The 7035-nt window shown below is 43.1% G+C and overlaps 1 pseudogene; it reads left to right on the top strand.

Annotated features, from left to right (window-relative positions):
• The first annotated feature begins 451 nt into the window (after positions 1-451).
• On the top strand, positions 452-569 carry LOC124790565 (annotated as a pseudogene).
• The last annotated feature ends 6466 nt before the right edge of the window (positions 570-7035 follow it).

The following is a 7035-nucleotide window of genomic DNA, read 5'->3' as shown; positions in this document are numbered from 1 at the left end:
ACTTACTCACCAGTTCCATCACAGACATATTTGACGTGCGAAATATCAGACCAGGCAGGCTGTGGTAATCGTAATTCTTAGAAAAAGTTTTCCATTTTTCTCATCACGTTTGATGAGGCACTATCCTGCTGATATATAGCAAGTAGCGTTGCCTGAAAGGGTTGTAACTTGGACTCTAGAACCTCCCCGATTTAGCGATAGCTGTTCAACACGAGTAGTCTGGATAAAATATTGTATTTAGTTACAATCCACAAAAAGCATACTCAGTGACTGCCCACTGTACCGGGAGTACAAGCTTTTATGTTGCGGTACAACGATGTCGCCAGGATAGCGGCTTTCTCTGTAGAAGTAAGCCAAAAAATAACTTCGGTTATAGCTTTATCACGGCTTTAAATTTGTGTTAGTAAAATAATTTCTGTTTTCCTCAATTAGTTACCCTATAATATTTATTGGCAACGGCCTTGCCACAGTAGATACACCGGTTCCCGTCCGATCACCGAAGTTAAGCGCTGTCGGGCGTGACCAGCACTTGGATGGGTGACCTTCCAGGCCGCCATGTGCTGTTGCCATTTGTCGGGGTGCACTCAGCCTCGTGATGCTAATTGAGGAGCTACTCGACCGAATAGTAGCGGCTCCGGTCAAAGAAAACCATCGTAACGACCGGGAGGGCGGTGTGCTGACCACACGCCCCTCCTATCCGCATCCTGATTGAGGATGACACGGCGGTCGGATGGTCCCGATGGGCCACTTGCGGCCTGATGACGGAGTGCTTTATAATATTTATTAGACTGTCATCATTATCATCACCATCAGCAACAGCAGCAGCCACTTGACAAGCAGTACTAAATAACGGCCACATTCATACATCTACATTCCTTCCGATATTCAGCATTTCATATCCGTGAGGTTTCAACATAGTTTCGGTTATGATGCACCTATCTCTCATTACGTTGTGCTCTCAGTTTTTTCTTTCCTCTTGGATACCAGCGTAGAACTTCATCGGCACATCTGCCATGTTTCCAATACCTCCATATCATTCTTATTACAGTAGTAATTACGTCATCACACGAAAGTCCTGAACAAATCAATGAGGATTTGCAGAAAATAAATGTGTGGTGTAGTGACTGGCAGTTATCTCCCAATATTAGTAAGTGTAACCTAATGCGTATAACAAGGCGAAAATCCCCATTAATATACGAGTACAAAATAAATGCCCAGTCTTTGGAAGCGGTAACGTCCGTCAAGTATCTGGGTGTGACTATTCGAAATGATCTCAAATTGAATGATCAGATTACACGAGTAACGGGTAAGGCGAACTCCAGACTGCGGTTTATTGGTAGAACCCCGAAGCGATACAGTCCTTCAACAAAGAAAAATAGCATACAATACGTTAGTTCGTCCAGTCTTGGAGTATTGTTCGTCTGTATGGGACCCTTACCAGTTGGATCTGATTCAAGAGATTGAGAAGGTCCAAAGAAGAGCGGCAAGATTCGTGACTGGTACATTTAGCCATCGCAAGAGCGTTACAAATCTCATAGAAAGTTTGAAGTGGGACACACTTGCAGATAGACGGCGCGCTAAACAGAAGAGGCTGCTCAGTAAATTCCGAAGTCCGATATTCACCGAGGATGTAGAGCATATATTATTATCACCAACTTTCAAATCGCGCAATGTTCACCATTCAAAGATAAGGAAAATAAGATCCCGTACTGAGGCGTTCAGACTGTCGTTTTTGCCTCGCGCGATCCGCGAGTGGAACAGAGAGGAGGGGGGGGGGGGGGGGGAGATATCTGGTTTGTTCAGGGTTAGTCGTCTCTAAGAGGTTTTGGTAACTACTGGTACAGTATCTAAGTGGTCATCGACTGAGAACAAGGTGAAGCAGCGTTCATCTGTGTACACTGATCAGTTTAAACATTACGAACATCTACCTAATAGCTGATATGTCCACCTCTGGAACGGATAACAGCGGCAACGTGTCGTGGCATGGAAGCAATGCGACCTTGGTAGGAGGATGGAGGGAGTTTGCAGCACATCCGGACGCACAAGTCATTAATTCCAGTTAGTTAATTCCAGACCGGTGGGGGGGGGGGGGGGGAGGGCGATGAACTCTGACGCCACGTTCGATCACATCCCAGGTGTGTTCGATCGGCATAAATATGGTGAGCTGGGTGGCTGACACATATACACAAATATTTCTGAAGTAACTTCAGTCTAAAAATTATTGTTGGTCTACATCCACTTTTGTTCTGTATCCAGCCTTAAATCTTTGCTGATTTCCCGCCTAATATACAGAAACTAACTATCAAAACATCAACAACAGTTAAATTTGTAAACCAAGCAAACGTAAGTACATTACGTAAAAGTGTTTCCTTTTTATCAGCATGGCAACTTTTCCTAAATATTGCCATTAATTTAGGTTCACAAAATTTAGTTTTTTAGCGTAAGTTCTTATTCAGCTAAACACTGGATAATGCTTAAAAAGGTGAGATTACTTGTGAAAAGGGAGAAAAAGTTAAAATAAATAACAGCCAAAGTGGAAAAATGCATTTTCCGTTTAAAAAAGAAGTATCACACTTTAAATAAAATTAACAGGTTGTCACAGGCTTGTGTAATGAAAGTTAGGTTTCTCCACTTTCCTTCTTTTCGTTTACATCAACAGAAGCGCCTTGGTTTTACAAAGTTTACCAAACGTCTGCTCGAGGGACGAACTTCGAGAACAGAATTTATTTTAAGCTCGTGGCTATGCCGATAAAGGTAAAGTTTTCCAGCGTATCGTGGGAACGAAAAAAAAAACACGCGTTAAGAGCAATACGCGCAAAAATAAAGGTTTCCAGGCCGACTCCAGCTCGGTTACAGACTTTGAAAGTCAGAGAAAGTTTCAAAACCTTTATGGCGAAAAATTTAGTTGAAGTCAGTAAAGTTTTCGTTAAGCATTGCGTTAAGACGATGTAAATACGTATAATAAAAGTGTATCTTCTCCGAAACCACTGAACCGATCCCGACAAACTTGGTATTCATATCCCTTACTGTCCGGCAACAATTGCAGTGTGTAAAAACCACCTACCTATCATAGTTTAGTAGACTGGTGTGGTAAACAATGAGATGAGTCAAAAACTACCGCATCACTTACGACGTTCAGATTTATTCATTTCGTGCTACTAACTCCATTCGCAATAAATTTCGGAGACAGTATCTATATACGCAGCTAAATGCACCTACAAAATTGTTGCATGATACCAAGCGTAGTTCAGGAGTTGTGATGTCGTAAATACTGAGATGCGTGACAAACTGCCGCATTCTGCATGACGTTTAAATTTCTTACTTCTTTGCTTGTAGCTCTATTCGCAACACATTTTGCAGACAGTATCTACATATGCCGCCGAAAGTACCTACACGAGTTTATCATTGTAAGACACATAGTTGAAGAGGGATTGCCTCGTAAAAAGCGAGGTTAGTGAAAAAATGGCGCACCATGCATGAAGTTTTAATAGATTTATTTTTCACTACTAAGACACACCTACAGTCCAACAGTCCAATTGGCTTAAGGAAATCCCTGGCACCTGGCAACGCTTTTGATAGCTTTCAATCGCGAAGCGCAAACAGCTGTAGGTGGAAACAGTCGCCATGTCTAAAGCTTTGAAGAGGCAAAAAAAAAAAAAAAAAAAACCGTTGTAGGCACGCGAAGCAGCTACGATCAAGCGTACAGAAACTATACATCTACATCTACATCTACATCTACATCTACATCTATACTCCGCGAGCCACCTTACGGTGTGTGGCGGAGGGTACTTATTGTACCACTATCTGATCCCCCCTTTCCTGTTCCATTCACGAATTGTGCGTGGGAAGAACGACTGCTTGTAAGTCTCCGTATTTGCTCTAATTTCTCGGATCTTTTCGTTGTGATCATTACGCGAGATATATGTGGGCGGTAGTAATATGTTGCCCATCTCTTCCCGGAATGTGCTCTCTCGTAATTTCGGTAATAAACCTCTCCGTATTGCGTAACGCCTTTCTTGAAGTGTCCGCCACTGGAGCTTGTTCAGCATCTCCGTAACGCTCTCGCGCTGACTAAATGTCCCCATGACGAATCGCGCTGCTTTTCGCTGGATCATGTCTATCTCTTCTATTAATCCAACCTGGTAAGGGTCCCATACTGATGAGCAATACTCAAGAATCGGACGAACAAGCGTTTTGTAAGCTACTTCTTTCGTCGATGAGTCACATTTTCTTAGAATTCTTCCTATGAATCTCAACCTGGTGCCTGCTTTTCCTACTATTTGTTTTATGTGATCATTCCACTTCAGATCGCTCCGGATAGTAACTCCTAAGTATTTTACGGTCGTTACCGCTTCCAATGATTTACCACCTATGGCATAATCGTACTGGAATGGATTTCTGCCCCTATGTATGCGCATTATATTACATTTATCTACGTTTAGGGAAAGCTGCCAGCTGTCGCACCATGCATTAATCCTCTGCAGGTCCTCCTGGAGTACGTACGAGTCTTCTGATGTTGCTACTTTCTTGTAGACAACCGTGTCATCTGCAAATAGCCTCACGGAGCTACCGATGTTGTCAACTAAGTCATTTATGTATATTGTAAACAATAAAGGTCCTATCACGCTTCCCTGCGGTACTCCCGAAATTACCTCTACATCTGCAGATTTTGAACCGTTAAGAATGACATGTTGTGTTCTTTCTTCTAGGAAATCCTGAATCCAATCACAAACCTGGTCCGATATTCCGTAAGCTCGTATTTTTTTCACTAAACGTAAGTGCGGAACCGTATCAAATGCCTTCCTGAAGTCCAGGAATACGGCATCAATCTGCTCGCCAGTGTCTACGGCACTGTGAATTTCTTGGGCAAATAGGGCGAGCTGAGTTTCACATGATCTCTGTTTGCGGAATCCATGTTGGTTATGATGAAGGAGATTTGTATTATCTAAGAACGTCATAATACTAGAACACAAAACATGTTCCATTATTCTACAACAGATTGACGTAAGCGAAATAGGCCTATAATTATTCGCATCTGATTTATGACCCTTCTTGAAAATGGGAACGACCTGCGCTTTCTTCCAGTCGCTAGGTACTTTACGTTCTTCCAGCGATCTACGATAAATTGCTGATAGAAAGGGGGCAAGTTCTTTAGCATAATCACTGTAGAATCTTAAGGGTATCTCGTCTGGTCCGGATGCTTTTCCGCTACTAAGTGATAGCAGTTGTTTTTCAATTCCGATATCGTTTATTTCAATATTTTCCATTTTGGCGTCCGTGCGACGGCTGAAGCCAGGGACCGTGTTACGATTTTCCGCAGTGAAACAGTTTCGGAACACTGAATTCAGTATTTCTGCCTTTCTTCGGTCGTCCTCTGTTTCGGTGCCATCGTGGTCAACGAGTGACTGAATAGGGGATTTAGATCCGCTTACCGATTTTAAATATGACCAAAACTTTTTAGGGTTCTTGTTTAGATTGTTTGCCAATGTTTTATGTTCGAATTCGTTGAATGCTTCTCTCATTGCTCTCTTTACGCTCTTTTTCGCTTCGTTCAGCTTTTCCTTATCAGCTATGATTCGACTACTCTTAAACCTATGATGAAGCTTTCTTTGTTTCCGTAGTACCTTTCGTACATGATTGTTATACCACGGTGGATCTTTCCCCTCGCTTTGGACCTTAGTCGGTACGAACTTATCTAAGGCGTACTGGATGATGTTTCTGAATTTTTTCCATTTTTGTTCCACATCCTCTTCCTCAGAAATGAACGTTTGATGGTGGTCACTCAGATATTCTGCGATTTGTGCCCTATCACTCTTGTTAAGCAAATATATTTTCCTTCCTTTCTTGGCATTTCTTATTACACTTGTAGTCATTGATGCAACCACTGACTTATGATCACTGATACCCTCTTCTACATTCACGGAGTCGAAAAGTTCCGGTCTATTTGTTGCTATGAGGTCTAAAACGTTAGCTTCACGAGTTGGTTCTCTAACTATCTGCTCGAAGTAATTCTCGGACAAGGCAGTCAGGATAATGTCACAAGAGTCTCTGTCCCTGGCTCCAGTTCTGATTGTGTGACTATCCCATTCTATACCTGGTAGATTGAAGTCTCCCCCTATTACAATAGTATGATCACGAAACTTCTTCACGACGTTCTGCAGGTTCTCTCTGAGGCGCTCAACTACTACGGTTGCTGATGCAGGTGGTCTATAGAAGCATCCGACTATCATATCTGACCCACCTTTGATACTTAACTTAACCCAGATTATTTCACATTCGCATTCGCTAATAACTTCACTGGATATTATTGAATTCTTTACTGCTATAAATACTCCTCCACCATTGGCGTTTATCCTATCCTTGCGGTATATATTCCATTCTGTGTCTAGGATTTCGTTACTGTTCACTTCCGGTTTTAACCAACTTTCCGTTCCTAATACTATATGCGCACTATTTCCTTCAATAAGAGATACTAATTCAGGAACCTTGCCCTGGATACTCCTGCAGTTTACCAATATTACGTTAACTTTTCCTGTTTTTAGTCTCTGAGGACGGACGTTCTTTATCAACGATGATAATGTCCTCTCTGGTAAGCCGTCAGGTATTTTATCGTTTCGCCCAAGGGGGGGTCCCTCTAACCTAAAAAACCCCCGTGTGCACGCCACACGTACTCTGCTACCCTAGTAGCTGCTTCCGGTGTGTAGTGCACGCCTGACCTGTCTAGGGGGGCCCTACAGTTCTCCACCCAATAACGGAGGTCGATGAATTTGCAACCATTATAGTCGCAGAGTCGTCTGAGCCTCTGGTTTAGACCCTCCACACGGCTCCAAACCAGAGGACCGCGATCGACTCTGGGCACTATGCTGCAGATATTAAGCTCAGCTTGCACTCCGCGTGCGATGCTGGTTGTCTTCACCAAATCAGCCAGCCGCCGGAAGGAACCAAGGATGGCCTCAGAACCCAAGCGGCAGGCGTCATTCGTTCCGACATGTGCTACTATCTGCAGCCGGTCACACCCAGTGCGTTCAATAGCTG

The sequence above is a fragment of the Schistocerca piceifrons genome, chromosome 3 (assembly GCF_021461385.2).
Source record: "Schistocerca piceifrons isolate TAMUIC-IGC-003096 chromosome 3, iqSchPice1.1, whole genome shotgun sequence".
NCBI classification, from domain to species: domain Eukaryota; kingdom Metazoa; phylum Arthropoda; class Insecta; order Orthoptera; family Acrididae; genus Schistocerca; species Schistocerca piceifrons.
The sequence above is the reverse complement of the archived record's forward strand: the minus strand, read 5'-3'. Positions and strand labels throughout refer to the sequence as shown.